A 10,868-nucleotide genomic window follows, 5' to 3' on the forward strand; every position below is an offset into this window, starting at 1 on the left:
GGTATCATTCTGGGAAACCGACACAGTGCTCCCTCCAACGCCAATATAGCCTTCCTAAGGCAAGGTCAGTGAAAACTGAATAAAGGGACGGGTCTTACTAGATTTAATCTGATGGTTTCCAGCAGGCATTTGGTAAGGTCCCACACATCATCATCATCATCATCATTGGCGGGTCCTCGAACGAGGAAGGCTTACTTCCACATGTGTTCACAGTTGTTTCAATGAAGGACCCGATGTTCCAGTTCTGAACTCCAATCAAAGCGTGGAAGATGCCTGTGGGTGGATTCTTTTAACGTGGTGTGACCGTTGGACACCAGCCACCGCACGGACTTGACAGAGCGAGATCTTGGTCCAGTGGCAAGGGTTAACCAGGACAGCTGGAGTCCTGCTCTGCTGCACGTCATCAAAACACAGGTCGCTGTTTTGTGCTTGGGAAGGCAGGAACATCGGCGGGACCCAGGTGCAGCGGAGGAGCGGGAAGATCAGTGTGGAGGAAAGGTGAGAGGTCGTGGTGGAGGAGCGGTGAGAGATCGTGGTGGAGGAACGGTGAGAGGTCGTGGTGGATGAACGGCGACAGATCGTGGTGGTGGAACGGTGAGAGATCGTGGCGGAGGAGTGACGAGAGATCGTGGTGGACGAACTGTGAGAGATCGTGGTGGAGGAGCGGTGAGAGATTGTGGCGGAGTTGCGGCGAAGGTTAAACACAAGCGATGTTGGCAGAAATCAAAGTTGAGGCAACGAATGTGTTGTGTATCTGCAAAGCATGCACTCCCATGTTCCACCATCAGGGAGCTCATCCCCTGAAGTCCCAAGGGATCCCAACACCCCTTGGGAGCACTGCATTTAAGCCGGCCCCTAAGGCCAGTTTCTCACTCTGGAGTGTCTTATTAAAGACTGAGGTCACTGTTACTTTAACGTCCCTGTGTGCAGCCTCATCTGTGTTAGGAATAAATAACTGGCGTCGAGGATACGAATCCAAAAAAAGATGCAGCAAACTGTGGGCAACCTGGAGAAGTTCTCGGACGGTGAGGACTGGGAATTCTATGTCGAACGGCTAGACCAGTACTTTGTAGCCAACGAGCTGGACGGAGAAGGAAGTGCTGCAAAAAGGAGAGTGGTCCTCCTCACAGTCTGTAGGGCTCAGACCTACAGCCTCATGAAGAACCTTCTGGCTCTGGTGAAACCCACAGATAAGTCGTATGAGGAGCTGTGTACACTGGTTCGGGACCATCTTAACCCGAGGGAGAGCGTGCTATGGCGTGGTATCGGTTTTATACGTGCCAGCGAACTGAAGATCAGGAAGTGGCGAGCTACATCGCCGAGCTAAGGCGACTTGCAGGATAATGTGAGTTTGATGGCTACCTGGAGCAAATGCTCAGAGACTTATTTGCACTGGGCATTGGCCACGAGACCATCCTACGAAAACTTTTGGCTGTAGATACACCGACCGTCAGTAAGGCCATTGCGATAACAGAGGTATTTATGTCCACTAGTGATAACACCACACAAATCTCTCAGCACACAAGTGCTGGCAATGTTCATAAATTAACTGGAACTGTGTTTGTGAGCAGAAATGTACAGGGCAGAACCCACGAATCTGCAACTGCGAGCAAGCCTCAGGTGACCCAGATGACTCAGAGTCTCCAACAAAGGATGAGTGCAAGGCAATTCACACCTTGTTGGTGATGTGCATGCTTCCATTCAGCCTATTCATGCCGCTTCAAACGTTATGTTTGCAAGAGCTGTGGAACAATGGGGCATCTCCAACGAGCTTGCGAATGAGCTGAAAGCTCTGCAAAACCTGCTAACCACCATGTGGCAGAGGAAGATCGGTCCATGATGGATCAAAGCAATTTCGAGCCTTAGAGAGCGGAGGCAGATGCTTAAGTACACGGGGTGCACACATTTTCGAAGAAATGTCCACCTATAATGCTAAATGTAAAATTGAATGGCTTACCCGTAACCATGGAACTGGACACGGGCGCTAGCCAGTCCATCGTGAGTAAAAAGATGTTTGAGAGACTGTGGTGCAACAACGCATTCAGACCAGCCCGAAGCCCCATCCACACAAAACTGAGAGTGTACACCAAAGAGCTTATCACTGACCTGGGCAGCGCCATGGTCAAGGTCACCTACGAGGGGACGGTGCACGAACTGCCACTCTGGATTGTCCCGGGCGATGGCCCCACACTGCTTGGAAGGAGCTGGCTTGGCAAAATCCGCTGGAACTGGGATACCATCCGAACGTTATCACATGTCGATGAGGCATTATGTACCCAGGTTCTGAACAAATTTCCTTCCCTTTCTGAGCCAGGCATTGGAAACTTTTCCGGTGCGAATGTGCGGATCCACTTGGTCCCAGAGGCACGACCCATTCACCACAAGGCGCGAGCGGTACCTCATATGATGAGGAGAGAGTGGAAATCGAGCTGGACAGGCGGAAACGCGAGGACATCATCTCCCCAGTGGAATTCAGTGAATGGGCCAGCCCGATTGTTCCAGTACTCAAAAGTGAAGGCACGGTCAGGGTTTGCGGCGATTATAAAGTAACTATTAATCGTTTCTCGCTACAGGACCAATACCCGCTACCTAAGACAGACGACCAATTTGGCGCGCTGGCAGGAGGCAAGGCGTTCATCAAGCTTGAGCTGACTTCGGCCTACATGATGCAGGAGCTGGAGGAGTCTTTGAAGGGCCTCACCTGCATCAACATGCAAAAGGGACTGTTCAGCGACAACAGATGCCCGTTTGGAATTCGGTCGTCTGCAGCGATCTTCCAGAGAAACATGGAGAACCTACTCAAATCGGTACCACACACGGTGGTCTTTCAGGAGGACATATTGGTTATGGGTCTGGACACCGTCGATCACATACAAAACCTGGAGGAGATCCTCCAGCGACTAGATCGCGTAGGGCTGCGGCTGAAGAGGTCGAAATGCGTCTTCATGGCAACAGAAGTGGAGATTTCCGGGAGAAAGATCACGGCGGTGGCATTCGGCCCACAGACGCCAAGACAGAGGCTATCATGAACGCGCCCAGGCCACAGAACGTCACGGAGCTGCGGTCATTCCTGGGACTCCCCAACTATTTTGGTAACTTCCTACAGGAGTTAAGCACCTTTTAGAGCCCCTACATGTGTTATTGCACAAAGGTGAGAACTGGGTGTGGGGAAAAAAAAACAAGTAATTGCTTTTGACAAAGCCAGCAACCTTTTATGCTCCAACAAGCTGCTTGTCTTTTATAACCCGTGTAAAAGACTTGTGCTAGCATGTGACGCGTCGTCGTACGGAGTCGGGTGTGTATTACAACAAGCTAACATTGTAGGGAAGTTGCAACCTGTAGCCTATGCTTCCAGGAGCTGGTCTAAGGCCGAGAGGGCCTCGAGCATGATTGAGAAAGAGGCATTAGCGTGTGTGTTCGGGGTAAAGAAACTGCATCAGTTCCTGTTTGGCCTCAAATTTGAGCTGGAAACCGATCACATGCCCCTCACATGCCTGTTCACTGAAAACAAGGGAATAAATACGAATGCCTCAGCCCGCATACAAAGGTGGGCACTCACGTTCTCAGCGTATAACTAGACCATCCTCCACTGGACAAGCACTGAGAACTGTGCGGATGCTCTGTCGGCTACCATTGCCCACAACGGGGGTGGAAATGGCGCAACCTGCAAACTTGTTGATGGTGGCGCAGCCCGCTGACTTGTTGATGTTCATGGAAGCATTTGAAAATGATAAATCACCTGTCACGGCCCGCCAGATTAGGACTTGGACCAGCCAAGTTCCTCTGCTGTCCCTAATAACAAACTGTGTATTGCATGGGAGCTGGGCCAGCATTCCCGTTGAAATACAAGAGCCAATCAAGCCGTTCCAGCGGCGAAAGGACGAGCTGTCCAGTCAGGCAGACTGCCTGTTGTGGGGTAACCGCGTCGTGCTACGAAAAAAGGGCAGGGAGACGTTCATCTCGGATCTCCACAGCACACACCCGGGTATAGTAATGATGAAAGCGATAGCGAGATACCACATGTGCTAGCCCAGTATCGACTCTGACTTAGAGTCCTGTGTAAGGCAATGCAGTGTATGTGCTCAGTTGAGCAACGCGTCCAGAGAGGCACCACTAAGTTTGTGGTCCTGGCCCTCCAGACCAGGGTCGAGGATCCATATCAACTATGCAGGCCCATTTCTTGGTAAAATGTTCCTGGTGGTGGCGGATGCTTTTTCAAAATTGATTGAATGAGAAATAATGTCGGGAAGCACCGCCACCGCCACCATTGAAAGCCTGAGGGCCATGTTTGCCACCCACGGCCTGCCTGAAATACTGGTCAGTGACAACGGGCCTTGTTTCACCAGTGCCAAATTTAAAGAATTCATGACCCGCAATGGGATCAAACATCTCACCTCGACCCCGTTTAAACCAGCCTCCAATGGGCAGGCAGAGCGGGCAGTACAAACAATCAAACAGAGCCTCAAACGAGTCACAGAAGGCTCACTCCTAACCCGCCTGTCCCGAGTACTGCTCAGCTATAGCACGATACCCCACTCGTTCACAGGGGTGCCCCCGGCTGAGCTACTCATGAAAAGGACACTTAAAAGTAGACTCTCGCTGGTCCACCACAAGCTGCATGATCAGGTAGAGAGCAGGCGTCAGCAACAAAATGTAAATGATGGTCGCGCCACTGTGTCACGGGAAATTGATCTGAATAACCCTCTGTATGTGCTAAACTATGTACATGGTCCCAAGTGGATCGCGGGCACGGTGATCGCGAAAGAAGGGAGTCGGGTGTTTGTCTTCAAACTAGACAATGGACAAATTTGCAGAAAGCACCAGGACCAAACGAGGCTGCGGTTCACAGACTGCCCTGAACAACCCACAGCAGACACCACCTTTTTCGAATCCGCAACACACACCCAAAGGATCAACGACACCACCACGGATCGGAAATCGAACCCATCACACCCAACAGCCCAGCAAGGCCAGACTCACCCAGCAGCCCTGCAGGGCCAACAACACGCCTGCTCAGCGAGGGCACAGCCAAAACACCAGAACATACATTTGTACCGAGGCGGTCCACCAGGGAAAGAAATGCTCCCGTCCGCCTCACCTTGTAAATAGTTTTCACTTTGACTTTAGCGGGGGAGTGATGTTGTGTCTCTGTAAAGCATGCACTCCCATGTTCCACCACCAGGGAGCGCATCCCCTGAAGTTCCAAGGGATCCCAAGAGACTGTTGGATGCTTTCGTTCCAAGTTATTACTCTGGAAAGTTTCAGACCGGGCACTTGTTCAGTGTTGCTGGAAGGCCCAGTGACCGGGATATCCTCTACCCGGGTTTTTCCTGAGCCTCTGCTCGGTGTACGGGTAGCTTTGGTCCGGGTAAGAGATAGCTTGCATCATGTGACAATGTACCCCGGACTGCTCTTGTTCCATTTTATCGTCCACAAGATTTCATTTCAAAAATGTTTCCGCCAACAGGCGCTCAATCCCTCTCTCTGCAAAACGTTCCTTTCACAAACATTTCTCTGATTGGAACTGCACCAAACAACAATGTTCCTTTCAAAGTCATTAAACTCCCCAATTTACACATCCACAATTTTAAGGACAAGGACTGAAAGCGCATTGCGATCAGAAAATGCCGGACCCCCTGTGGTTAATGACAGAGCTTTTGATGGTTGATCTCCGTACACACCTTGGAATTCAGGAGAAACTGTTTCGTGGTTTGAAGTTCGAGATTAACCCACGGGGCGGAGCCAACAGGCGCCTGGCAGCAATCAGCGACAGGAAGATGCAACTGAAGCAGGCCCGGCTATCACCGGCATTACCATCGCCGAATCCCCCGCCATCAACAGCCTGGGATCACCATTGACCAGTAACTGAAGGGGATTGACAGGAGCGATGTTGAGAAGCCCGGCTAGCTCAGTCGGTAGGACAGGATGCTCTTAATCTCAGGGTCCTGGGTTCGAGCCTCACGTCGGGTGAATTATTTTCCTTAAACTTTTGTGTTGCTTTCACGGGATTTAATCTTCTTTTGCACAATGAAAGTAATGCTAACTGTTTTGGTCTCCTTATTTAAGGAGCGATATACTTACATTGTAGGCAGTTCAGACAAGGTTCACGAGGATGCATGAAGAATGTTCCCGATGACAAGTTGGCAAAATAATTAAAGTCTGTGAGATACTCAACCATTATTTCAATAATTAATCCACCCACAAGATTTGAGATACAACAAGGATCCATAGCTTTGCCAAGACCAGCCAGCTCACTTGGTCAAATATAAAACTCTTAATCTCAGGGTTGGGGGTTTGAGCCCCACGTTGGGTAAATAGCTTCTGTTGCAAGCCAGTAATGACATGGACTCTCTTACTAATCCACCCCAACTTACAGTAACACAGTCCCGCCTAAAGAGTGAGGAATTGTGGGTGACTGCATGTTGATCAGCAGAAAACTTCCTCCTCTCCGATTCCACTAAGGCTCAGCCTCCCACGATCACCTCTCGACAGGACAGGCTGCTGTCCAGATCGATTATACAGAGGCTTGGAATACAAGAGCAGGGAGGTTATTCTTGAACGGTTAGGCCACAGCTAGAGTACTGCATGCAGTTCTGGTCACCACATTACAGCAAGGACGTGATTGCACTGGAGAGGGTACAGAGTAGGTTTATGAGGATGTTGCCGGGACTGGAGAATTTTAGCTCTGAGCAGAGATTGGATAGGCTGCGTTTGTTTTCCTTGGAACAGAAGATGCTGAGGGGAGAGGATTGAGGTGTATAAAATTATGAAGGGCCTGGATAGAGTGTACAGGAAGGTTCTGTTTCCCTTAGAAGAGGGGTCAACAACCAGGGGGCACAGATTTAAAGTAATTGGTCGAAGGTTTAGAGGGGATTTGAGGGGAAATCACTGGAACTCACTGCCTGAAAGGGTGATCGATTCAGAAACACTCTGCACATTTAAAAAAGTACTTGGATGTGCACCTGAAGTGCCGTAACCTACAGGGCTACGGACCAAGAGCTGGAAAGTGGGACTGCGCTGGGGAGCTGTTTGTCGGCTGGCAAGGACACGATGGGCCGAATGGTCTCCTTCCGTGCTGTAAATTTCTCTGATTCCATGACGAGCAATTAACATTTTAAACCAGTCTCCTAAAACACAGAGTGAGTAAAGTCAGATAGGGGATAAAAATCCCTCAAGGGACACACAGGGTAAGATAAAGGAAAAAGGGAAGCTTAGGACAGATAGCGAGAAATCGACACTGCAGAAACTCGAGAGGAGTATGAAAAGAGCATGGGTGCAGGATCAGAACAGCCACGATATTATTGGATGGTGGAGCAGGCTCGTGGGGCCGAATAGCCGACTCCTGCTCCTTACATACTTATGTTAATTGTTGAATCATTGCCCATTGCACGCACTTTACTTGAGGTGTCTGATTCAGAATGTTCATTGTAACATGTAATGAACATGTAACAGTGTAATATCTCCAAGTTGGCAGATGACACTAAACTGGGTGGCGGTGTGAGCTGTGAGGGGGACGCTAAGAGGCTGCAGGGTGACTTGGACAGGTTAGGCGAGTGGGCAAATGAATGGCAGATGCAGTATAATGTTGATAAATGTGAGGTTATCCACTTTGGGGTCAAAAACACTACGGCAGAATATTATCTGAAAGGCGGCAGATTAGGAAAAGGGGCGGTGCAACGAGACCTGGTTGTCATGGTTCATCAGTCATTGAAAGTTGGCATGCAGGTACAGCAGGCGATGAAGAAGGCAAATGGTAAGTTGGCATTCATCGCGAGCGGATTTGAGTATAGGAGCAGGGAGGTCTGACTGCAGTTGTGCAGGGCCTTGGTGAGGCACCACCTGGAATATTGTGTTCAGTTTTGGTCTCCTAATCTGAGAAAGGACGTTCTTGCTATTGAGGGAGTGCAACGAAGGTTAACCAGACTGATTCCCGGGATGGCAGGACTGACATATGAGGAGAGACTGGATCAACTAGGCCTGTATTCACTGGAGTTTAGAAGGATGAAAGGGGATCTCATAGACACATTTAAAATTTGGATGGGACGGGACAGGTTCGATGCAGGAAGAATGTTCCCGAAGTTGTGGAAGTCCAGAACCAGGGAACACAGTCTAAGGATAAGGGGCAAGCCGGACTGACATATGAGTAGAGACTGGATCAACTGGGTGTTTATACATTGAAATTTAGAAGGATGAGCGGCGATCTCATAAAACATTTAAAATTCGGATGGGACTGGTGAGTGCCAACTTTAGCTCAGCCGTTACTTCGTAAACCAACTTTGTGAAAAGTTTGAATTTGTCTTAATGTAGTCGCTGCCTGGTGTTTTTGTTGTCATTTTCAATCTCCTTCTTTCAAACTGAAACAAATGGTAACCCTATTTGTAAATTAGGAATGCGAGATTTTTCGAGAGCATATTTAAATGCTTCACAAAAACATTCTGATCACGACAGCTACAGGGTTCGATTCCCAGTTAGAGCAGTAACTGTGCGACCACCGTTTTTAATTAAAGTGAAGTAATTTAATTAAATTACACAGATGACCCAAAGCACTTCAGACTGGTGTCAAAACAAATGAGTTGGTAATTAGAAAAATAGGAATGTCAGAAGTTGGATTTGAGTTTCTGGGATTGAGGATGAATAACCCTCTGTGCACTGGAACTGGGAAGGGTGAATAATGAATGAGTTGTTTCCGGGTTTGAAATGCGGCTTGTATTTGCTGGTATTAACCGATAGCATTATTTAGCAGAATGAAATAAATGCTAACATGATCACTGAGTGACAGTCGAAACTTAAACAACTTAATTTTAATAATTTGTGAAACTTGAATCATTGAGGAAGTTTTATTCCTTTTCTGATTTTACACACTCTGTATTTTAGGAGACTGGTTTTAAATGTTCATTGCTCACCATGGAATCAGAGAAGTTAACAGCACGGAAGGAGGCCATTGTCACATGAACAATGAACATTTAAAACTAATTTTTGTTTCAGAAATAATGTTTCCACCCGGGTTTGAACCGGGAACCTTTCGTGTGTGAGGCGAATGTGATGACCGCTACACTACAGAAACCAGCAGCTAATGCCAAGCCCAGAGAGAAATGTACAGCAGCAATCTGCAATACTCAATTCCTCTCTCTGCAAAAAGTTCCTTTCACAACATCTCTCTGACCGGAACTGCACCAAAATAAAATATTCCTTTCAAGTGTGCAAATTATTTTCGTTTAACTTTTATTTTGCTTTCATGGTATAACATCGTTAAGGAATCGATAATCTGCTTTTGCACAATGAAAGAAATGCTAACTGAGGGAAAGTCAGTCGGTCAATAATTGGTTCTGTGCTCTGCATGTTGGTAATGTAGCCATGGTGATCCAAAGATCGGTGGGAAAGCAAGTTGTGAGGAGGACACAAACAATCTGCAAAGCGATATCGATAGGCTCAGTGGCTGGGCAGTAATTTGTCAGGTGGAGTATAATGTGGGAAATATGAGGTTATCCACTGTGGTAGGGATAATAGTCAGGCCATTCTGACTATTCAGTGCTGTGTGTGGCCATCTGCAGGTTGATGTTGAACTTTTGTGTCCTTTTATGTGAAATAAATGAGGGCAGCAGGCGTATCTCTGCCTGACACCGGGAAAATAGTGAGAGAGACCTTGGAGCAAGGGTCTGGTTATTGCCAAACTTCAAAGGAACTATTAATTCTGGAAAACAAATGTCTGAAAGAACAGTGACCCCGACCTGATTGGAACACAAAATTTTCGGATTTACCGTCAGACACACTACCGTTGCGCCACGAGGCCTACACAGTGCGGTGGAGATGTTCGTCGAAATGAAGGTTCTACAATACAAGGGGCTTGGAAATCAGGAGAACCAGTTTCGAGGTTTGAATTTCGAGATACATCCATGGTGCGGAGCCAACAGATCCCTGGCAGCGATCAGTGACAGGGAGATGCAACTTATGCAGTCCTGACTAGCTCAGTCGGTAGAGTATGAGACTGTTAATCTCAGGGTTGTGAGTACAAACCCCACGTTGGATGAATTATTTTCCTTAAACTTTTTTGGTGCTTTCACAGGAAAACATCATTAATAAACCCATAATCTTCTTTTGCACAATGAAAGAAGTGCGAACTGAGGGAGAGTTGATCATTTAATCATTTATTCTGTGCTCTGTACAAGAACACAAAAACTAGGAGCAGGAGTCGGCCATTTGGCCGTTCGAGCCTGCCTTCTTATGCACTGAAACAAATTTTAACCGTGTTTTTAAATGAGCAGTGCGAGATATTTAGAGTGCACATTGCAATGCTTCGCAAAACCATTCCATTCGCTACAGCCACCCAGGATCGATTCCCGGTGTGAGAAGTAACTTTGATATCACTGTTTGTAATTGAAATGCGTCATTTTATTCAGTTCGATGGATGTCCCAAAGCACTTCAGAGTGGTGTACAAACAAATGAGTTTTCATTAAAAACACTGAATGTCAGGATTGGGATTTGAACCCACGCCTCCGGAGGAGACAGTAACCTGAACCAACGCCTTAGACCGCTCGGCCATCCTGACTGTTGGATGTTCAAGTTGCAAGTTATTACACTGGAAAGTTTCAAAACGGGCACTTGTTCAGTGTCGCTGGAACGCCCAGTTACCGGGATATCCTCTCCCCCGGGGTTTTCCTGAGCCTGTGCTCGATGTACGGGGAGCTTTGGCACGGGTCCGAGGTAGCTTGCATGTGTAGGCTGCTTGCTGGCACAGGTGGTCTCTTACCAGTGTGATCAATTCTTCAAACGGCTTGCTTGCTGGTTTCTCGTGTGCCAGCAGGTCCTTCATTAAAGCGTATGTTTTCGAGCCGCAGCTTGTCAAGAGATGGGCTCTTCTCTTGTCTGC

General features: G+C 48.0%; 1 non-coding gene across 1 annotated transcript; it reads right to left on the reverse strand.

The window, feature by feature from the left end:
• Positions 1-8,991: 8,991 nt before the first annotated feature.
• Positions 8,992-9,064, reverse strand: trnav-cac (transfer RNA valine (anticodon CAC)). Its single transcript has one exon. It is a non-coding gene; the product is annotated as a tRNA-Val (tRNA).
• Between the last annotated feature and the right edge of the window lie 1,804 nt (positions 9,065-10,868).

The sequence above is a fragment of the Pristiophorus japonicus genome, unplaced genomic scaffold (genome assembly GCF_044704955.1).
Source record: "Pristiophorus japonicus isolate sPriJap1 unplaced genomic scaffold, sPriJap1.hap1 HAP1_SCAFFOLD_35, whole genome shotgun sequence".
Taxonomy (NCBI): domain Eukaryota; kingdom Metazoa; phylum Chordata; class Chondrichthyes; family Pristiophoridae; genus Pristiophorus; species Pristiophorus japonicus.